Source organism: Patagioenas fasciata, chromosome 3 (genome assembly GCF_037038585.1).
Source record: "Patagioenas fasciata isolate bPatFas1 chromosome 3, bPatFas1.hap1, whole genome shotgun sequence".
Classification (NCBI taxonomy): Eukaryota; Metazoa; Chordata; class Aves; order Columbiformes; family Columbidae; genus Patagioenas; species Patagioenas fasciata.
Window position 1 is genome coordinate 101,975,390 of NC_092522.1, and position 24,344 is coordinate 101,999,733.

A 24,344-nucleotide genomic window follows, 5' to 3' on the forward strand; every position below is an offset into this window, starting at 1 on the left:
CTCTGCTGGTTTCAGGTGAGCATAACTAGTGTCAGTCTTTAGCTATAAATTTAGTAAGATATCAATAAGAAGACAAATGTGGTAAAATTGGTTCAGAGTAACAGTACACATTGAAAATATTAACTTTTTGAAAAACAAGGAAAGAAGAAAAAAGTAAGATACAGAATCTCTGCCCTCTTATTGTTATTTTATATACATATTATAATTCCTTGCATTTTAAATACTGTGTTTCTATCAAGATTCAAAAAATCAAAAACTAGACCTTTTGGTCTTTTTCTCCAGGAAAATAGTACATAGTCACTTGTAGAGAGACCCAGCATTTTCACTGCTGTTTGACTTAGATAAGGTACAAAAGAGGAGTAAAGCACCTAATTTTATGGAGCTTGTGATGTTTCTACTCTTGTACAAAGTAAGATGCTATAAAAAGACTCATCAATCCATGACTTAAAAGTTGAAGATTTTATGAGATAACTGTTCACAAACTGCAGATCTGGAAAAAAACTGCATATGAATAGTGATTCAATATTTACAGATCCACATTTTAGCCTGGAATTTAATATAGGAAATTTCTGACTCACCAAGAATATTGCTTTATGATGACTTATGAATAATAGTGAATTATACAGTTAAATCAAGGTCACCTGAAAGATGTTTAACATATTAGTCATAAGATACATGGTGGAGTTCATTAAATGCATTTATGAACTGCACCAAATGTGTTCTCTTCACAATGCTTGCTTGAAGAATTATTTTCTTGCTAATGAAAAAAACCCCACAATATTTGCCAATTACCAGCATTTTTTTTCCCATTTTTGTTCTTTTCTTAGTCTTTATGGTCATGTATATTATATATAAACTCATCTGAGATAACTTAGGAAGCAAAAATAATTGAAAAATCAAACACCAGAACTTTCATATTCATTAAAATGATTGGCTTTTATAGTGTCTGGGAAAAAAATGGTTCCTGTGTCTGGTTTGTTATAGTACTCTAGGTCAAGGATAACATAAGTGACAGTTCCTTGTATGAAGAGTAGTGCAAGATAAAATACCGTAAATTAGCTATATACTACAGTTGTGATATACCACCATTGTGATGCATTTATACCAAGCAATTTATGCACCTGCAGATTTAAAACCAGTGGCAGAGGATTTCTCGAAGGTCAGACAGACTTTGGGTACCAAATCCTCTTCCTCTGCATATTTTCATTCATTCTGATTTTTTTTTCAATATCCATCTAAATATAAAAATCTTAAACGTTTCCAAACCCCCAAAAATCAAACGTGGGCTTCTCTATTCTTAGGCTGATGCTCCAAGATGAGACTCAGATTTTCTGTGGCTACACAGTCAGGTTTTCTGTGGCTTGCTTTGATTTCTCGTTCCATGGTCTGCGGTGGTTAGGCAGTAGTCCTTTTTCAACAAAATTGGAATAGCTATTTTAGAGGATAGTGGCTGAGGAATGAAAAAATCTGAGTTTGAATCTTGTCAGGTTGAGGCAAAAATAGGACCCAGGCCTCCCACATAGTCTGAGTGCTGTAACCAATAAGCTATTATGCAAATACCCAACGGCACTGAGCTACAAAGTGACTGTGATTACTGTGCTTTGTGCGGAGCTCAGTGCTATCAGTGTGTGGGAGGCATGTTCAAAGCAGACAAATCAGGTCCCACTGTGTTGTTTCGTTTGTAAATCCCCAAAAACCTTAGCTGTTAGGATGCTGTCTTCAGTGAAGGTGGCTGATCTGGGACTGTACAGTAATGCACCTTTGGGTGTCAGGGAAAGAGATACGAGAATGTAATCACTTACAAACTCAAAGGCATTATAGCTAGTTGGTTTTTTTGTTTGTTTGTTTGTTTTGTTTTGTTTTAATGTCTTAATTCAGTTTCTTAGATTTTCCATTGGGTTGCTTCAGTCCTTTTTTGAGCCTCAGTGTTCGTAACACTTAACAGTTTAGCAAAAGTTCTTCATCTTAAAGCAGACTCCTAATACAAAAAGCTGCTTTTCTGTGGAAACTGCCAAGAATTTGTTTGCAAGAATGGTTGTGCTAGTCAGACTGAAGATTTGAAGATTCCTGGTCTCTCTGACCAGGCCTCCTGGGGAAATCGTACCAGAAAGAAGGAAATAGGGACTGATCCATGGAATACTCTCTTCCTCTCAGCAATCTGAAAGGTCAAAAATTTTTATTTCATAGCCCTTCCTGGGTTCATCATCATGAATTTGACTCTTCTTCATTTTCTTGCTTCCCCATTGTCCTTTTTCCTTTTTTTTTTTTTCCTCTTTCTCTTTTTCTCTCTTTTTTTTTTTTTCTTTTTTTTTTTTTTTCTATTTTCCATTTTGTTGTCTAGATTTTTTTGTGTTCCTGGGCGTGTCTTTTTGATCACTGATGACCCCAAATAATGGAAACAGTAAAACAGAGCTGAGTCTGGTTAGGCTTAAGTTACATTAATGGAGTTCCTTAGTTAAGTATAGATAAATGTATACAACCAATTTTGGCCAAACCAGTTTAACTAATTCAATTAAAAATAACAGTAAATGTGAGAAAATGAAGGCTCTAACGTGGATTTGCTACAATGGGTAGGCTTGCATGAGCTACCAAGTGAACTACTACTCCAATTATCTTGTCTTCTCTGCTATCATACTTAGCCTAAGGAATTAGCCTAAACAATTAGGCTGATGAACATTAGCTTTCAAGAGCATGCTTTTTTTTTCTCTTCTCCCTCCCCTCCCCAGTTAGGTCCTGTGAGCCTGAAAATAACAGAACTCGATAAAGGTTATTATACTTGCGTGATGTGTAACAGATTAGACTTGGTATTGCTGAACATAATTTGCATATAATAGTTGCGTAGTTTCTGATAGTTCATTATTTTAATAGATAAACTGAAACAGCCAGTAATTATAGCAAAGAAACCTTCAGAACCCTGAACCTGTTGTATGTTTTGTTGATTTGTTTTCAGAATGACACGTTGAGCTTTCAATGAATATCCAATATGCTTTACACAACTTCTATTAGATCAAGATAGGGTTTCCTCACCATTCCCCAAACGTTAGGACAGGAGGTTGTGCAATTGGAAAGGCATGAACAAGGCATACAAATTATTTTGTATTATAACTTTTGGAAGAAGGGAATTAAAAGCATACAAAAATTAGTGTTTTCTTGTGAAGGGAGTGCCAGGAAAATATCAAGATTGTCTCTAGTAGTTAAAAACCTGGTAGTTTTGCACATGAATGTCTACAATGCTTGTTAACACCTAGTCACTACATGAAGAAATATGTATTCTGCATCTTTCAGGTCCATTATTTATCGAAATAATTTTGTGGACATATCTTCCAAAAAGGCATATAGGTGTTAAACAGATACACCAGTTTTCTTTTAATAATGGCTCTAAATGACTGCTAAGTAGAACTATTATAATGCTATTCATATGCTGCTAATTAGTATTATGTTTTGACAAAGCAAAATAAGGAAATGTTAATGCTATGAAATTAATTCAATTTAACAAATTATTATTTAGAGAACAAAGTAAAACCAGATTATTTTATTCTGATCATAAAGTAAAGTATGCCTTCATATGAAAAGTTTGGGGGTAATGTTTCAGTTAATATACAGGAGGGTTGCATAATAGTGATAAACAGGCTATAGAATAAGTCTAGGGAGGTAAGTCTTATCTCCTGCCATTAATTGTGCTGCAAGCACCAGGGAGCTCAAGATATGATTGCACTATTGATTTAAATTCTTAAAGTCTGTGCACTGTCCAGTCAGCACTATATGAAGCCATCAAAAATGACAGGTCATGTTATCAGGTAAAAGAACTTAGGAGGTTTTTTTCTTTTTCCACATACAGTATTGATTTTTCATGCAAAAATATAGAGATTTGATTCAAAGATAATTTGGGATTAATATTTCTATGTGTTTCTTTGGAGTGAACAATAAGCCTCTTCATTGTGCTGCTAAAAGCATCTGTGAATTTACCCTGGGACCTGACTTCAAATACTGACTGAATTAAAAATAGAATTTGTTTCTTATGTTCTATTTCATCTGAATTAAGGAGTTAATTCAGAATTAATGCATTAATTCAGATTACTATGTTACAAAATTAGTACTGGTGTGAACAAGCATATGCAGGAAGCACTGAAACTGGCACTACCTGTATGAGAAATGCTTGAGAATCCATGGCTCCAAATTGATGAAAAGAAATTAATATTCTCATGAAATGTAGCAATTCCTTGAGCTGAGTTTTGGTGTGGAAATAATTTCCGTGATGCTTGTATTCTGTCAACTCAACTCTATTTTCTATATGTCTCATCAGGAATTTGTTTTAATATAAAATCCTCTAAGAGATTTTTTCACCTTTTAATTTGCATGGGGTTTTTCTCATTTTTATTAACATGAAATAGACTTCAGTATGCTGATACTGGATTTATACACAATCTGGCATGTAAATGTAATGGCAGATTTTCTGGGTGAAAACTGGATCTATATTTGTAAATGGAAAGCACTGCCTCATTTTTAGGAAGGACTCTTTTTTTTTTCCCCCTAATGACTTGAAAGTATTCCAACTGATTCTGTGCCACTCTTCAAACTGACATTTCCATTCTCTTCTGACCTCTTACAGATTTATTTATGTATGTATTTTGGAAAAACTTCAAGAAGAACCTTTGGATTAAAGTATTTCTTTCCATTTCATATGGAAACTGACTTCAGTTGCCAGAGGAGGTTTTTGTACCCAGTGATATCTTATAAATACATAGAATGAAACCGATATTTGTGAACATGAAAACTATAGTGAGTGAAAGAAGTTTATACTACCAACAGACCAAAGATAGAAATACATGTTTATTAGTGTGAGCTTGTTATTCTTTTACAGAATAATAATCTGTAAGTTGTCAAATGTTTTCTTTGAGGGGGGGTTACCAAGTGCATTTTAAAATGTGGGAATTCAAAATTCTTAACTGTTGGATGGACACTAAAGCCCCCAGTCTCAGTATCCAGGTTGATTTTGTGTACTATTTCTAATTTTTCATGTTTCCCATCTCATCCCCCTGCACTCTAGGGGAGTTAATAGTCTTAGGCATTTCCCACCTTATTCACAGACAGTGACTCTTTCTCAATTTTCTAAATAATTATTATAAGTAGGTTAAACTCAATATGCAGCTTTGCATTATGCTCAACACAGTCTTGATGCAAGCTACACTGCAGCAGCCTCTGAGCTGAGCATGAAGCCATGGGTCAAATTTCATTAGTTCTGTGACCTGATGGGAAATTATTTGAATGGAAAATGTTGTTAGCTTTTCCCTGGATCGACCAGGCAGTATGATCTCCAGAAACACTGTGAGGAAGGTGGCTGAGGAAAGAAAGGAGAAGGAAAACAGGCCTGCCAGTCTACCAGCAGTCTCTTCTTACACAGGGTTAAACATAACATTTGCGTCTGCGAGGCACAATCATTTCCAACCTGCATTTAGCTTTGAGTTCCATATTTTGAAAATTAAAATTCTGACACACTTAAGGAGGTCTGTAGTCCAAAAGCTCATTAGCTCTTTCCAGTTGTAACTAAATTTAATGAAAATATTAATTCTCCCTACAAAAAATTGCTTTTCTTGCATTGGAAATCTCTCATTAATTTGTGAGATTTTATATGTATTTGTAATTGGGCCTGAGAAGAGATTAAAAAGTACTTGTAGTTATGGGATAAGAGAACAGTTATGAATGTAGAGAGAGGAAGACAACAACATTTTAGAAAGGACAAAGGAGATATTAAATACACATATCATACAGCAACATATTCAGAAGAATGTTTTCATTAATACTTACTTCCATCAAATTTTGCACCAGTGTCGTGATATTGAGAAAAGGTCATAGACTCTTTAATCTTGCATCTCTTATTCAACTGAGTAGTTTTGCTGATGAGAAAAGATCTGCTCAGCAAGCAAGAGCTGATAAAGACTGTAGAATTCATGGTAACATCTATAAAGAAACCTGCAGTCTTTCTGAAAAAGTATTAGGCTAGATACCTATGTCTGCCATATCTGTGCTTAAAGATAAGAAAAACATTTTATGACTCAACACATAAGTGACCCTAGGTTATTTAGCCTGTGCTTTAGTCTGACACCAGCACATTTCATGAAATGGAAATGTGGAAGGTATTTGCTGAAAGAAAGAAATATGCATTTATTCAGACATAAAGGTAATATTAAATTTCTCTACATGTGAGAAACTTTAGAAAAATGCCAACTAATGAACTTGAAACATTAAGCTTACGAGGCTGCAAAAACTCTGCTTCTCCTTGGAAGTTCTGGGACTGATTCAGGGCTTTGAATTCCCCCTTCGTTGCTGATTCCAGATCCAGAGACTCAGTTTTGGGTAAGGTTTTTTGTTTTGGTTTGGTTTCCCCTTACACAGAGTTGGATAGGTCCTGCTTTCCAAGTCAGAGCTTCACAGCTTCCAAGGTATTGACTGTAAGTCTAATGTGCTGTAGAAACAATATGTTTTATTTAGGATAGTGAAAAAAAAAAGACCTGAGACTTGTAAAAAGAGCTGGTCCTGTTTGTGAAGGGTCCTGTTGCAAGCAGAAAGCACCTGGACAACCTCCATCTCCTCAGACGTGAAAGGGAACTGTAGCTCCTGGTTGCTAACAATGTAGATTCCTCGGAGAGTAGAATATATGTTCCTTCTCAAATGATCTTGTGTAAACCTGTGAAATTATTGTGAATTGCTGCATATGGAGCATGACTAACACCCATGCCTTGGTATATCACTGTCTTAGGCTCTTGATAATCTTCAGCATCTGGTTATCAGAAGGGAAAAGGAATGAACTATGACATTCTACTGGCAAGGAGACAATTAGAGACAAGTCCTCTTTCCTGCATAGATGAATAACTTGCACCACTGCTTCAGATATCAAAAAAGTTATGTACATGATAATTTTAGTTTTGAGATATGGGCTGAGATGCCACAATATTCATTACATGGACACTGTTGTTATGTGGAATTCAATGTAATCTGCAAAGCCACATCTTGTATCTACTGTGAAAAGAGTAGTATGTAATATATTACCTTCACCTTCTGTTTTTCACTGTATGTTACAATGGTCAGATGGTATCATCTATATTTATGGAGTTTGGAGAACGGAAACAAAAGCTTGGAAAGCTCTTTTATATCTGGAAGAAGTACAACATCCTTGCACCCTTTTATCGTTTATGGGACAGCAGCACTCAGTATCTTTCCTATAAACCTCAATACTTTAAAGACTTGTGTATTCATAAGGGATTTTCACATTAGTCTCTTGTAAATAACGTACTTGTGCAGCTTTTCTGAGTCATGGAATAATTTTCGAACCAAGAATAGGGAGGTATAATTCAGGAAAAAACTCACTTAGACAACTTCATCAGAATCTCTCTATTCAAAAAGTTGTTGATTTACAGAACAATAGAATTGAAGTTTAAAATCAAAGTGGAGAATGGCCTTTTATATCCTCTAACAACTCAAAATTAATTGTTTCCTTTTTTTTTAAATAAAGACTGACTTGTAATTTTTGCAACCTTAGACGATTAACAGTGATTAATCACTTCCTCATCCTTATGTCCCTTTTTAGTTTTCTTCAGTTTCATTAATATGGACAGAAGAAATGTCCAAGATGTTTTTGCTCTCTTTTTTCCTGGTCTTTCAGAGGTTTTATTTTTGCTGATACTTTTTCTTTAGCTGTAGAAATTGATACACTTCTCATACGGTCAAAATAAATAAGTTGTGCCAGAACTGGAGTAATCTTAATGCCTAACTGTAGTAGGTTGTACTGTCAGTAAAATTTAATAAAGAATTTATTTTTGCAGTCAATTAGAAAGTATTCCTACAAATAGAGGAGCGGGAATAATTTCCCTCATGAAAATTCTATAGAACTTTTACATGTGAAAATAATTTTGTAAATGCAGTTTTTGTTTTCAACATAGTCCTGAAAGTGTGTTTGTGTGTATATATGTTTTATATATGTTTATAATATATATATTTTAACAAAATTTAAAATATTAAAAAATTAGATTCCTTAGAATTGTAACTCCAGCTCTGGTATGCCTTCACATAGCTGAAGCCAAAAGATAAAGCTGTTTCTTCATTTAAAGAATATAGACTAGAAAAAAAAAAGGTCTTTTAAAATACAGTCAATACAGACTTTCGACTTCCTCCATCAAGGGAGAGCTCCCTGCTTATTTCATTAGGTTCTTCATCAGGCTATATAAGAACAAATTAACTTTTTCTTCTTTCTCAACATTAAAGAATATTTATTTACTTGTGCATTTTTCTAGGGGGAGCTTTCAGAAATGTTTTGTCTATTTACTTAGATGAAGGTCATTTAAAATTCCTAAGTTAGAATTAAAAATATTTATTTTGCTTTAAATTGAATCTTATTACTATTGGTTTCCCAGCAAATAAAGATTTGTAATGTATCGCTGTCAATTTTAGTGTACTGAACAATCATTTTTGTCTCTGTAATTTAGGAAAATAATACCTAAATTTTTGGTGGTAATTTCTTTTGTTAGAATGTTTATCATTACTAGTAAAAAAAAAAAATCTAGAAAATTCTCATCAGAGTTTGTATATTAGATCAAATTAATTCATTGTGTCAATTTTATAGAGCTTGGAGAAGTGCTAAAATATTTTCCAACAGTAATGGATCAATCCCATGCCCAAATGGAGCATATGAAGTATCCCAGAGAGGGCAATGAAATGACTTGTATTTTTGAAGTTTGATGCATAGTTAAATGTATCACTGAACTGGAAAGTTGCAGTGATATTTAGCATCTCATCAGGTAGACATGTAAGCATTAAGACAGCTAGTCCAATCTCAGTTTGATAAATAGAAAATGGAGAATGACATTTATAGGTGATTCATATATTCATAAAGTTTATATCTAAGGTAAAATGGAATGAATCATACTACTAAAATACTTGTCTACTTCTAAAATGTAAGCCGTGATGACTAGATTGCGTGATTAACATTGGGTGGTTAAAGTTAAGTGAGAGTAATCCTATCCACAGTGGTTTTACATATAAGCATAATCTGACATCATTAAGACTTCTACAAAACCGTGTTACTGAGTTCGGAGGAAGAATCAAGTCTGTGTTGAAGAGTCATGTATATATATATATATGACCACCACTCTTTTCAGTGAAATTTGAAGAATGTTCTGCCAAGCCACAAAAGGACAAATAAAATATGTACAACAGGTCTGTATATTGAAAAAGGCTTTATGGAAGTGCCATAGGATGTGATCAATTTGTCTGGTACTTATAGAATTTTCAACCAGAGGCAGATTGAAGTAATTTTGAAGCAATGTCTTTGGATTATGTTGCAGATGAAGAAATGGTGTTGCAGATTACATGATACATGACAAGGAGAAAACATGTTTGAATTCTGTGAAATAAAACAGGGATGTTAAGTTTGAGATGTGACTTTTTATATTTTCCAGTGTTCCATACTTTCACATGATCTATTTTCCTTAGAAAACAAAACCAAAACAAATCAGAAACAAAAACCTGACACATTTTAGTCTCTAAAGTATGGATGACAAGCAGAAAAAAGGAGAAGAAAATAGGGAATAAAATTTGCTAACTATTAATGTACATTTGTGGTTTGTTTCTAAAGTTTTTTATCTAGACAGCTATGGTTTAAATACCGAAATTGTCCTTTAAAAGAAATCATTAAACATGTAAATATTTTTGTGAAAGACAAATATACTTCATATTGAGAATTAATTCATTTTGGGCTGAAACCTGAAGTGTAGCTCTGTGAAATAGTTTAATACTGAAGATGTTAGACAGTTAGGTACCACACTGTGGTGCCACAGAAGTACAGATGCTTTGTCTTACAATAACAATGGAGTTGTTCTATGTGTTCTACATTTTCATAGTTACTGATTTGTTTCCAGTTTTCTTTGGCTGAAAGGCTGCTAGTGAGGCAAAGGCCTACATTTCAGTCCTGAATCTCAGACCATCTTCATTCTTTGTTGGTAAGCCACTGGCTAAAACTCTCAGATTATTCAGGAAGTAGACTTGAATCCATGCCTACCAACTGGGTGATGAAGGAGCAGCCCTGCAGAAAAGGACTTGAGGATACTAGTGGAAGTAGAACTGGTCATGAGCCAGCAATGTGCTCTTGCAGTGCAGAAAACCAACCGTATCCTGGGCTACATAAAAAGAATTGTGGCCAGCAGTTTGAGAGATGTAAACTACATCATCTAGTTCTAGATGAGATGGCCTCAAGTTGCACCAGAGGAGGTCTAGATTGGATATTATTAATAGGAAAAATTTATTCACTGAAAGGATTGTCAGGCATTGGAACTGGCTGCCCAGGGAAGTGATTGAGTCATCATCCCTGGAGGTGTTTAAAAGACTTGTAGATGTGGCACTCAGGGACATGATTTAGTGGTAGACTTGATAGTGCTAGGTTAATGATTGGACTTGATGGCTTTAAAGTCTTTTTCAACCCAAATGATTCTATGATTCTCCCATTCAACATTTGTGAGGGCCTACCTAGAGTACTCTGGGTTTCCCAGCACAAGACATAGATCTGTTGGAGCAGGTCCAGAAGAGAGCCACAGAAATTCTCAGAGGGCTGGAACACCTCTCCTATGGAAAGAAGCTGAGAGAGTTTTTCAGCCTGGACAAAAGAAGGCTCTGGGGAGACCTTATTGCAGCCTTAAATCCCTCTTAAAAGGGGCTTATAAGAAAGACTTTCGACCAGGACCTGTAGTGACATGACAAGGGGTAATGGTTTTAGACTAGAAGGAGGATAGGGTTAGATTATACATAATGAAGAACATTTTTACAATGAGGATGGTGAGGCACTGGAACAGGATGCCCAGAGAAGCTGTGGATGCCCCATCCCTGGAAGTGTTCAAGGCCAGGTTGGCTGGGGCTTTGAGGAACCTGGTCTAGTGGAAGGTGTTCCTCACTGTGGCAGAGGGGTTGGACTAGATGATCCTTAAAGGTCAATTTCAACCCAAGCACAAGCTTAAACTTGTGCTTAATTGTGTCTGGAGTCAATGCCCCATGGTGGTTTTCCTCTAGTATAATATTTTGAAAAAGTATGAAAAATTTTGTGACAGTTACCTAAAGTCTAAAGAGGAGCAGAAATTGTTGTATGCTTTTTCGTAGTATTTACCGAGTGCTAAATTCCAGACATATTGCTATTTGTGTAGAAATTTCAATCCCTCTTTAGACAAGCCTGAATGTGCAATAAGTCTACTTGTCTGAATTTTCTATCATAGTAAGGATCAGAATTAGGAGGAACTGAAGCAGCAAAATTGTAATGACCTAACTAAGTATTCTAGAATTTATTTTCAGTCATCTGCTACTCTTTCAAGTTGCTCATTTGTGTGAAGAAGGAACATGTTTTTTGAGAACTGTAAGGACGCTGAACTGCAGAATGGTTGTGAAGGAAAAGGAGTGGTTAAATAATGGAATGAGACTGGGTATGAAGGAATTAATTTTAAAAAATAAGACCATGGGATCACATAACTGAAGACTTTGTCAGAGTGCATAACTTAAGAAGCATCATCTAAGTTTTTATCTTTTACATTTTGAATTTTTGATGGGCTTAAGGCCTGTTCAGTTCAGAGGAGGGTGCCGAAGCTGGTGAGGCATCTGGAGCACAAGTCTTATGAGGAGAGGTTGAGGGAACTGGGGCTGTTTAGCCTGGAGAAGAGGCTGAGGGGAGACCTTATCACTGTCTACAACTACCTGAAAGGAGATTGCAGCATGGAGGGTGTTGGTGTCTTCTACCAAGTAGCAAGTGATAGGACAAGAGGAAATAGCCTCAAGTTGCCCTAGGGGAGGTTCAGATTGGATATTAGGAAAAAATTCTTCATGGAAAGGGTTGTGAAGCACTGTAACAGGCTGCTTAGGGAAATGGTCAAGTCACCATCCCTGGAGGTGTTTAAAAGGTGTATAGATAAGGTTCTTAGGGATGTGGTGTAGTGCTAGAGTTAGGTTATACTTGGACTTGATGATCTTGAGGGTCTCTTCCAACCAGAATGATTCTGATTCCAAGGCACGTATTTATGATTTTTGTCAGATTTTTAAAAATGAAACCCCAAAATCCCTAAAAGATCTTTGCCTTTCTTTGCCCCAGCCTTTGCTTCTGTGGTTCTAGTTCTTCCCTCCACTTGTGGAAGTTCAGTGTTTCTTTATTTTCCCCAGTCTGTGTGTGTCTCTGCGTGTGTGTTTATAGTACCTATGCATGCTATGGGGATTTTTAGAGAATCAAAAACTCTCTTTTTATTTATGATACCATACTGTACTGCAGGTGCTGGAAGCAGTCAGCACACAGAAGTCACTGACCCTTCCTATGACTGGGCTGGAATATATACTACTAAAGTGTGAAGATGCTCATTTTTCAGTCCCAGACACCACATAAAGTTTGACCATGCTCACTGAGGAAGGAATCAGTGGAGATATTGTTAGAAAACTAGAATTACAATACAGAATATTGTGTCATAACAGACTCTAGTTTAGTTAAATTTTCATACAGATTTTAATATTGGTCCAGGAATTGGAAGAAAACAGCCTTATAATGTCATGCCACTATTGTAAGAAGTGATGCTATTCAACAACATCATGAGTAACAGAAGTAAGTGCAATAAAAAAATGTTATCATTGCAGATAATGTTGAGTTGATGAATAACACATGAACTTAAAAAAGGAGTATATATAGAGTTTCGTTTGAACTGCTTCTATTGGCAACTGGTTTTAATGCTAAACAAGGAGGAACAAAAAAAATATCCCTATGTTAGCAGAAAAATTCGCCAGGCAGGTTAGTAAGAACATTGCACTGTTATCCTGGAGAGGAAATCAAGACCTTCTCACTTGAAACATTAAAAGTACTCAAACTAAAGAAACTCAACACATTACATTTATTAATTTATTTTTATTTTCAGTCTGAAATCTTATCAATTTTTTACAAGTAACACACAGATTATCAGCTCATATATATAAGATACACCTGGATGAATATATTGTCATCACCTACCTGCTTATTTTAGAAACACTGATTCAGCCAGGCTTCTTAATTGCATAGATACTATGGAAACTCTTACTATTGGGAAATTAAACATCTGCCTGAAGTGCCCATCTACTCTTGTTTGCTATTCTCTACAAATGTTTTTTTCTTTGTAAGAGGGAAACTCCTGTCTCTCCTCTGGGCATACATTGGTTTCACAGTTCTGACAACCCATCTTCTATACAGCTTAAGAAAAGCCTATGTTTTATGATTCAAAACCAGTTTTATACAAGGACTTTGTCAATCATTTCAGTCATTACCATTTGTGAAAAGTAAATATGTTCAAGAAGGTTATATGTGAAAACAGCAGTCTCATGTAAGCTTTACTTCAAGGAATATCTTCCAACCATGCAAACTGAATATTTCAAGTTTTCAGACACCTTCTCCCACTGTGCATTTGGGTATTACCCAATTATTTCATAACTTTCTCTGTCTTAATTGACTAATTGAAGAGCTGACCTGTAATACTAAACTTCATTCCTTTATAAGAAAAACATGCTCTCTCCCTATTATTCATATAACATTTTATCTTTTTGGGAAGACTTTCAGAAAAGTTATTGTGGTGTTTTACTAAACCTTTTTGTGGCCTTCTGCAACTTACTGATAGTCCAGCTAGTCCACTAAGGGAGTTACAGAATTCTTATGTGAATGCCAAAATGAAGTTTCCAAGGTTATTCTACAATTCATTTTGTTTGTAAGTATATTAAAATGAAATCTTTGGAAGAGTCAGCACAAATTAGGCATCCTGTTGCAAACGAATAGATGTTGTTTAGTGAACAGAGTCCATGCAAATAAAGGAATAGACTGTTGTATTTTTAGAAACTATTATTTCTTACTGAACAGAAAGGGTTTATTCACAATAAATCACTACTTAGTATAGTCTCATGGTGGCAGTCTAATTCATGTGCATGTAGTCCTTTCACTTACTTCGTGTTGGGACTAGCAACAGTAAAAATATCTCATGCAAATATTAGCTCTCTCAAAGCTCACATAGTATGAATGTTTCATGGGAAGTTTGAAAATCTTCTTTATTATAAATGTGCAGTTCAAGACATTCAGTGATAACGGCTATCACAATCAATATTGATCAGCTACTATAACTGTTGATCAGCCTGGCTAGAAATAATACTTTTCTGAACTGTCAAAAAAAGACAAAGAAAGGTGTGACAAAGAAAGGGAAACCAATGTATGTTATTTCTGTAAATATTTTCCATGAAGGCAATAATACCCAAAGTTTAGGAATGGTTGATATTTTCGTTAATAATGTGCAACTTGTTAATGCCTTTCAGTGAAGAAGAAAACAAAAGTTTTAAAGCATAAAACCTGTTCGTTTGATGTTATTCAAAATCTGTCTTGAATAACCTTAGACTTTGATAGTACTATGTGGTATTCCCTCTTCAGTGATATCTCCAGGAGAGTCACGGGAAGAATATACTCGATCTGATGAAAATTTGTCAAGTTTGGTATCTCATCTACATCCCTGGCTAAAAGCAGGTGCCTAGAAAAAACTGTAAGAGTACAATCAGACTTTCCAAGATACACCTTCTTGCTTCTACATGTGTGCACTTTCTAAGACAGATCTTGTATCTTTCCTTTTAAAATGCTCTGGTGGACTTCTTTTCATTTATTAATTTATATTTTGCTACAGTCTAATCGCTTTCTTGTTGAAATGAGTTTCACTGTTTAGTTATTCACTAGGTGAAAATGTATCTCTCTTGTTTTTGAACTTATCAGCAAAAGGAGAGTTTTGAGTAATGAAAACAGAGGAAAGAAAAACAAAACAGAAAGTGAATTTTTCTTACCCTTGTGATGCTCTGAACCTCTCCCACTTTCCTCCTCAGCAGTCTGTTTTGCAGACTGGAAAAATCTGAGTCTGTTTAGTCTGCCTGTATGGAAGATGTTTCCTACCTTCAACCATCCTTGTAGTTCTTATCCACACATTGTCTGATAAGATTGTGGGTTTGAAGTTGCATGCAGAGCTCAGTTTAGACAGCAAGCATACGTAGGGCCTAATGATGCTTCCTGCTTGTTTGCTTCAACTTTAATAATTTTAAACATTCTGTTCACTTTTTTTTTTGACTCATGTTTTTTGAACTCATTACTTCAAAACTCCAGCTGCTCCATGACAGTTCTTGAGTCCTAACAGGTAGCTAAGAGCCCATTGCTAGGTGTGCAAAATTGGGCTTTCCTTGGGCATGGGGTTGCCACACCTGTGTCGATATGGAATTTGTCAGCATCACCAAGTCTTTCTGCACCTCGTCATGTAGCCTTTCTGTAAAGAAAAGTAAGTGAAATGGCAGCTGAAATTCAATATCTGTTGCATCCATCAAACAACTAACCAGTCAAAGAGTCTGGAAAGAGCTTTAACAAATACAGGAAACAGTCTAACCTTTTCCTTGCACTTTCTTTGATTACTAATTATGTATACGGTGTTTTGCCTTAGAAACATAGAAATATCAAAGTAATTAACATCGTATGATTAAGATCAGATTCAAGAGCAGTAGTGAAATGCCTTTAGCAAATAAAGACAGAAGAAGAAAGTAAGGATGGAAGGAAGGGAGGAAGGAAGGGAGGGAGGGAGGGAGGGAGGGAGGGAGGGAGGGAGGAAGGAAGGAAGGAAGGAAGGAAGGAAGGAAGGAAGGAAGGAAGGAAGGAAGGAAGGAAGGAAGGAAGGAAGATAATCAAATAGTATGAGGAAATTCAGTTAGTGTTATGGTTGATCTGATGTGACATAACTAGTGAAGACATGCCAGCTTATATCAACTGAAAATCCACAAAGTGTGACACAAAGACAGTTGGTTTGAAGAAGGCCATGCTGAGATAAATCAAAGAAATTTAGTAATAAACCTGTTTTGTTGGTGGCATTTTCTTTTAGAAATGGCACCAAGAGGAGATATGGGAAGTGCATGTGGGGGTGTTTCATATTCTCCAAATGCTGTGATTATAATGTGGTTATACTTTTGTATGTGACATTTGATGTTCTCTTTCCTGGCTCTAGTTGTTTTAATAGCCTACAGAATTAACACTTCATAAATGCAAACATGGAAAAATATCTGTTATGTCAAATGGCAAGAATCACAAACATTATTTACTTAAATTTTTAATAATTTAATTTATAATGAATGTGGTCATTCATCACCAGATTGTGATTATAAACTATACAGTGCAGTGAACATTAAATTTGTTTTCAAAATATGCTAATATTTGGGATTTTTCTGTGACATTCTAAGAACATTTTTTCTATGGACTGGATGACTCCAGCTGACAATGATAGCATACAGCTTTGTCAAGTATAGGTTACAATGACACAAAGATATTATAGTTACCATGCTATAGTTGAAGCATGAAACAGGATTTGTTTGTCCAGCAAGCCACTGTGGAAAACTCAATTTTACAGTTTCTGCCACAAGAGCCATGTGTTCAGTGTTTTTCTAATGTATATGATCACGTTCCTCCCTGAATAAAGAAAGTTATAGATACCGAGATAAACTGGGAGTCAGGTCTGCTAAGGCATGTTAAAGGTGAGTGCTTTCAGAAGTGCAAGAGTAAGTCATGCAGCTGTAGTCCAATAACTAGTACAATGTGGATTGAATTAATAGTTTATATTTGGTTGTATAAAAAGTGTGGGGTGGCAAGTTTTTTACTCTTAGGGACAAGGATCATTTTGAACTAGTTAAAGCTTTTTTTATCATAACTGCTATTTGACTAGTCACCTCAACTAAAATAAACATGTTGGTTTTGAATCACTGCTGTTTTCTCTGTTTTATAACAGAAATGTGCCTGTCAGATGAGATGTAAGACAGCATGACATAGTGCAGTCTGATGAAACATGAGTGAAAGCTAACATTTTACAGTTTTATCCTACTCTTATTGATGGCCATGTGCAGTCTCCCAAAGGCATGTCCACTTCTATTGAACCATGCCAATCATTTCCCTCTCAGATGTTGTCTCCTTCTGAAAGCAAGCCAGACATGTAATGAATCTGAGCCTGCATGTACAAAGTTGATCCTCCTCTCACTGAAATCTATAGAATTCTTGTCATTGACTTCGACAGGAGTATGGTAACACTCCAGGACACTTCAATGGTCAGATAGATTTTGTTATTGTTCAGAAAGGCTAGGATATCAGAATCAGCCACTTCCATGAGCCACTACCCCCATACCTCAGCTTTTTAATTAAAGTTAGATCCCTTGATTATCATAAATATCAAAGCTTCTACTTTTGACCTAGGGAAAGAACAGACAATGTTGTATTTGTACCTTGCCCAGAAAATTATTTTGCATTAGAATACTCATGGAAGAAGAGCCATAAGGATATATCCTGGGAGTAGTAAATTAAAAATGTCTTAGAGAAGCCTGTCTCCATGTCTTTTTGTGGAAGCAGTGACTGTGAACATCAAAACAGCTCGCAGGTCTGAGGGCGATTCTACATCACAGACCTGGCACTGACATAGCAGATCAGCCTACGTTTCACCCACCCTGGCACAACCAGCTTTAGCACTGCCAACAGGAATAGCATCCACTTGCTGTGCTTCTTCTGGCTCTCTGTTTCCTGTCAGTCACACGGGCTCCTGAGGATGAGTCAGTGATGCAGATGGCTTTTTTCTTTTGTACAGTATATTCCATGTAAAATGAACATAACTGGGTATTGCTTGTAATAATCCCTCAAAAGGTAGATCTATTCTATTTCACATATGCCTTAATCGAGGATCAAAAATCTCATTGGGCAATCCAGTTCAGAACTAGACCATGAGATAGTGCTTGTGTGTTGTGATGTACAGACAGTATGTGAGGACAGAGGCTGGATGAAAAGGTCTGAAGGAGCCTGAAGTTTCTCCACTTTCATGTGCTTTACCTCACATAAGTAATTGAATATTTGGGTATTTTTTTCAATTTGGTAAGTTTAAAACAACATCCACCATAATTCTATAAGAAACAATTGTGTAGTTTAGGCAAAACCAGCTCTGACAAGTACAGTATCTCATGAAGTGTTGCATTGTTAGGACAAAGCATTTCTCTAAGTATGTAATATTATAAATATCCACTTGCATGTTTTAGAGTTCCAGTTTGCACTGTAATCTAAATTTCTTAATTTATTTGAATTCATTGTTCAAACTTCTGTTTCTGTAACCTATCTGAATTGCGTGCATGGGCTAAATGAGTTTAATTAGTAAATAGTTATACTATATAGAGTATTTATAAAGTATTATTCTAATCAGCTGTGCCTTAAAGGAAACGTTAATTACATTTTTGTAACAGTTCACAACATTTCTTGCCATTATTTACAGATCTAAATAATTGGTTGAGATACACACAATGGAAAGCATAACACTGAAACATTGTATGTAGAGAAATAAAACTTGATCCTATGTAGATACAGAAAAATATCTCATTCTTTAGCCATTTACTCCAGTATGAACAGTGGACAACAAATCAGACTGGCAGTATTTTGGCACATGCTTGGAATGGTGTATATAAGGCCAAAGGATTCGAAACAATGCTAAATCACACCCATGGTTACTCACGCAACTGTGTTTCTTACTGGTGCTGCAAGATGGTGGTTAGCTACTCTTTTCTGAATTTTGCCCTGCATAAATGTCAGCTACTGACATAATGACTCAGGCACGGGAGCTACATCACACTCCACTCCATCCCATTGCTCCATCAAAATCAGTCATTACTTTACTGTTGTGCAAACATGTCAATGAGATACAAAACACAGGGAACTAAATTTCCTGTGGTTAAGATTATTAGAACATGCAATTTCAGTTCCAGTCATGAATGTCTCTTTGAATTTATAATCTCCAGGGAATATGCATCTGTTGCGTCATTCCCACCCTAGTAATGTTAATGAATATTGTAGATTGCATATGTTTTTGCTGTATAAATTTATTAACATCAAACGTGTAATGAAAGCCATATTTTACACATGTATTTGTTGTTATGCTACCTATATTTTGATTATTTTTAACTTTGACAATGAAGTAATATTGTTTCCTAAATTATATTGTTAATTTTTCATAGGAAAATTCTTCTTATATGTGCATTGCATGAAGCAGCAGTGCCCATATTTTGACTTATATAAAATATGAATTTAAATAAGAAACACAATTATGTGTATGGAAATACACTACCTGTCAAGAGGAATGTTTCATGATTTCTTGCTGTAGACTCATCAAATAACATTTTGTTTTTATGTGAAACCTAAATTCTTCCTGCAAAATACATTTGTATTAGTAAAGGTGATTGTTTCAACACTAAAATCTAATGCAATATAATCTGATCTTTCTAAATTCAATTCTAAAAGTAACTCTTCCATCTTTGAAAATGAAACTTCTGTAATGGCTGTTGAAGAACTTATTGTCAGTCATTTTCTTTCCTGGAATGACGATTTAGCAATCTAATTTGGGAGATAGTATTTGTCCTTCATTGATGTTAGTTGACTCTGCACTGGTAATTAAAGCACACTGAACTAAAAGTTTCTGGTTTAAATTCAAAGAAATAATGAATTAAAGTAACAGAGATGAACAAATTTGAAACTTTTTTACTGGACTGATTCTGTGGTCAGACACAGGCAAAAAAATGCTAGAAAGCCTGTTGGATAACCGAAGTCACGCACAAAGTAATAACTGTCAGAGAAGAAAAGGTAGTTAACATAGAGGGCACTCATAGAGCAGTTACAATGAGTCAAATGGATTTTTCCCAGCTTTCAGAACTGAGCTTTTTGACAATATGCTCTTTTAGTTACAGTATAAAACCAAACTACTTGAACTGCATTACACTGCTCAGCCTCATGATATAGACGTCCAGTGACAAAGATGATAATAAAAAAAACGCTGCTTTAAGATCCTGATATATCACCAAGACTGTCAGTGGAGTGGTCTGGGAGAATGGCATCAATAAAAAGTGAAAGTCAAAGTGACAATACTGAAGTGAGCAGATTTGGTGCAGTTATACTGTATATTGCAGGAGTCTGTCAGAGAAGTCCTCTTCTCAGAGTAGCTTGCCTACAATTGAGTTGTTCCTATTCCGGTGAAGCTCAGAAGAGAATTTGGATTATTGTCTCAGTATTTCACAAACAATGAAATCAGCAATTTCCTTTTATTTACCTGAGCTATATAATACTCTCATTGTACCAGCTGTTGCTAAGCAACTGTAACAATAATAGTCATGTTTATCTAAAGCCTCAATTTATTTTACTTCATTTTATAAAGGTAAACAAATAAAATCCACCCTGTCCTCAGTGATTGCCATCTGCAGAATGAGTTTGCATCTATGAAGAATAGTCTAGATTTAAAGGACACTGTCTTCAGCTCAACATTTTACAATATAGAATCTTACCCCCTGTAAAATAACTTTTTTCATCACCACTTCCTATGTATTTCAAATCTGGTATACAACTTGCACTGTTTTCCTCTTGCTTTGGTGCATTTTCTCTTCTTCATTTTCATGAATCTTAAAAATAATTGGAGTAAATGCAAAGGAAGAACAAAAATTCAGAGAACTTTACTGGGTTAATATAATTATTATTGGAAGAAAGGGGATAAAACAACTTCACATAATTTACTTGCTTTTAACTAAGAACTTATTGCTTTTTCAGAAGGAAGTACTGTCAAGCTGTAGCCTTGTGAGAGCAATTATGTGGTGGTTTTGTTTTTTTGGTTTTGTTTTGGTGATTTTTTTTGTCTTTACTAGCAAGTGACACTGAATTGATGGTGTTGCAGACTGGATTAAAAAAAAAAAAAGAAACATATAAAGCTCTTTAAAAAAATGTTTTGCTGAGAAGAAATATTTTGCTGCATTTGATTTCCCCATTAACTTGCGTGAATACTGATTTATTGGTGGTTTTGGACATTCCAGTATCGAAAAGGGAACGTGAAATATCTTTTTCTCAATTTGTAATGGCAATGTAATTGAACTGATGTATAATATGCATTTCAGCATTGAGAACTTCATTAAAATAAAGAAAAAAATTCCTCATGCCAGCAATTAAGATGTTTTGCTCTGGTACACAGCAAAGCTACCATTATAGCAGGATTTGATTCAGAACTTCTTGCCGAATAGTAATATTAATCTTTAACCTTCAGGACTATTTCATTTCAGTTGGGTGCTGAATAAAGGCTTAAATATGCATACAAAATTGCACACAAAGCTATTGCCTGACTCTCAGAGTACTAATCTGAGACTTTAAAAACACTAGCTTTCCTGTTTCACCAACACAATCAATGAATATATATCCTGCAGCTAGAAGTAAGGTCTCAATTTAAAACGTTTTATAGACTGATGAAGTTGCAGTCACTTTGTGAATGCCTGCATCAGAATTTAAGGTTATTACATGCATTCGAGCATTTGCCAACTGCTCATCTCATGAGAAGTGGATCTAGGGAAGGTCCTAGACTGGTCACAGAGAAAAGCTGCAGGTTTTGAATGGATTGGTATCTAAAGGAAATAAATCTAAATTCTGAAATTTAGCTGCCATTTTTTCTTTAGTTTTAGCTTTAGCTGCCAAGCTACAGAATATTTAATGATTCAGAGGCAATTAGCTGTGATAGGAAGGGTTGAATCCAGCAGCCAGCAGAGGCGAAGCTGCCCTGTCTCTCTGCCCCAGATGCAGGAAGGGGCAAGGCTGAGCAGCTTTTCTCAGCAGGCACACACAGAGCAAACGTATACACCACATACATATGTATACCTATGTCCAGCCACATAGATTAACAGAGGTAGACACACTCAGCACTTGTATGAACTCAGGTAGCACCAGCAGCCTCATCCTGTTTCCTCTCTCTGACTGAGAAGGTTGGAGGTCCACCCACATACACACACAGAGAGAGCTGACCACAACTTCCCTTGTTCCCGGTAGCCACTTCCGGTGATCTTATCCTTGGAGAAACCTTCCTAGTTTCCGCTCCGTGTCACCTGCTCTCTAGCTTATCTGGACAGACCACAGCCAGCACTCACATACTCCCTCGCACACCTGTGCTGGCTCCCAGTGCTGCACACAGCCAGATAAGGTCTGGCCCTGGTCCCACCAGGGGCTGTCACTTGGTGTCGCTCAAGGGAGTCTCCCCAGTCACTGGCACCCAGGCACACATGCCCTCTAGCCCGTGGTCTAGCCCAACTGCTGGCACCCCAACCCACACTCACCCCAGGCTGGTACCACCCACCCATGGGGCTCTACAACCCCCATGGGGCCACTATCTACACACAACCAGCTCTGTTTGTCCTCTCAGACCTCTATTTTCTCACAGTTGTTCCCTCCCAAATCATCTAAATCCATCCCCTTCCCCACCTCTGGTTTCTTCCCTAAGCATCCCATAATAAATCTTGTGCAATCCTAAAATGCTCTTGCCTGGTGCCACATGATGTGTTCCATGCTTGGTCTGGAGGGTGATGTGGAGCTGCTCCTCTTAGCCTATCATGGCAGGCATTACACCAGGACGCTGGGGTGGAGCCTCTCCTGGGACAGTCACGAGGGGCCCCAGGCAAGGGTATCCCTTCCTTTTGAGTCTTTACTTTGGGTTCCCACCTGCCCTGGGTCCCCTTGTGCTCCTCTGGGCATGTGGAGGTAGTCCTGCCATGGGCTAATGACTGCTGGGATGGACCTGGGTGGAACTGGGGCAGGGTGATGCTTGGAATTTGGCATCTGTCATTGTCTCTCCATGGGTGCACAGATGGGGTTTTTATCATGTAACCTAATAGATCATTACTAATTATTTCAAATCAAATAAGTTTTAAACAATTTCTCACTAATTATCTTGAAATTAACTATTTTTGCTCACATCTTGCAGAAAGATTATGTCATGAGTAAATTTACACTGTTCTCATTTCACATTGGGCTGGGACTGTCTTGAACATGCCTAAATATCTGTAGTTTGAAGCTATATGGCACCGGTTCTCCCTGATATTGGAAGGTGATGGTGGACTTAGCAAGCAGATGCTGGCACAGTGCAGGTGACTTCTTCATGGGATCTTTGTGCTATCACTGCTGGCTGGGGCATACTTCAGTTTTGCCAGCAGAGATAGTGACTTGCAGTTGTGAAAAAATCTTCAGCGACAGCTAAATGAAAAAGAACTTGGTACTTTCTGATTTGATTAAAGTGTCTTTTAAAGGTGTTTTGAGGTTTACTTAATAATTTATTTTTGGAGGACTCTTGAAGTAAACAAACGCCGTTCTAAACAGTCCTCAGAAAATAGTGCTTTTGCCTCTCTGTCTATTTGGTATTTCTATTCTTGACTGAAGTTAATTTAGGAAATAACAGTTTTATCAGGTAGTAACATTGTCAGAAGATGGCTACAGGATATACTCATGAGGAAGAAGCAAGAGGCCTGGTGCAGAGCATGGCCAGTCAGCAGCAGGAGCTGGCATGCACCAATAATTGATTGACAAATGGTTAAATATGATATATTGAAGAAGAATCAAGTCTTTATTTTTAAATTATGTGCTTTTCAGACCTATTGGTGTTCTCTGAGTGGGTCAGCCTGAATGTGAATAAAGGTGATCAGAATTCAAACGACTTTGAAAAAGGCTTCCCGGTAAAGACTGTAAAGGAAACAAATCATGCAGGGCATAAGAAAGTCTGCTAAAAGTTTGGCTGACAGTTATGGCTCAGGGACAGGAGAAAATTGCCAGTTTTTGCAATAGAGGGAGTCATTGTGGCATCCCAGAAAGTTCTCTGCTGGCACCTGTGTTGTTCAGTACGCTCATGAATGATCTGCAAGAGAGGATAGCAGTGAAGTGACTGTGATGATAGGAAGTTGTGAGTTAATAAAGATGAGGACCAGTTGTGGAGAACTACAAAAAAGGCCTTATGTGACCAAATAAGGGGATGTTGAAGTAGTTGATGAAATTAGAGAAGATGAATGTGATGTGATGCACATAGTTATGAACTGTAGGACATCTATGGCGGGGGGGCGGGGGGAATTTAAATCCTAATTTTCCCTGTAGAATGATAGGCTCTAGCCTCACTATACTTCTGGAGGAAAGGAACCTTGATTATGATACATGGTCCTATAACAATGTCAAGACAATGCTTACCTTAGCAAAAAAACAGATCAAATTAGTAGGAGAACAGAAAAGGGATTAAAAGTATCACCGCGTAAATGATTTATATACTTTTTCCGTATTGCAAGAAGTTCTGGTATCCCTGTCTCACAAAGGGCAAAGCTGGAAAAGGTTCAGAGAAAGGTTATAAAATGCCTTTAGTACAAAGAAAAGCTATATAAAGTAGAACATTTGAACTTGGAAAAAAAACAAGACTGGGACATGATAAAGGTCAATAAGATGGAAAATGGCATAGAAAGCATGA

At 36.4% G+C, this 24,344-nt stretch overlaps 1 protein-coding gene across 2 annotated transcripts in view; it reads left to right on the top strand.

Moving 5' to 3' along the window:
• CSMD1 (CUB and Sushi multiple domains 1) overlaps positions 1–24,344 on the top strand; it is a 1,060,719-nt gene that overhangs the window by 195,517 nt on the left and 840,858 nt on the right. The gene's annotated exons all lie outside the window — the stretch shown is intronic.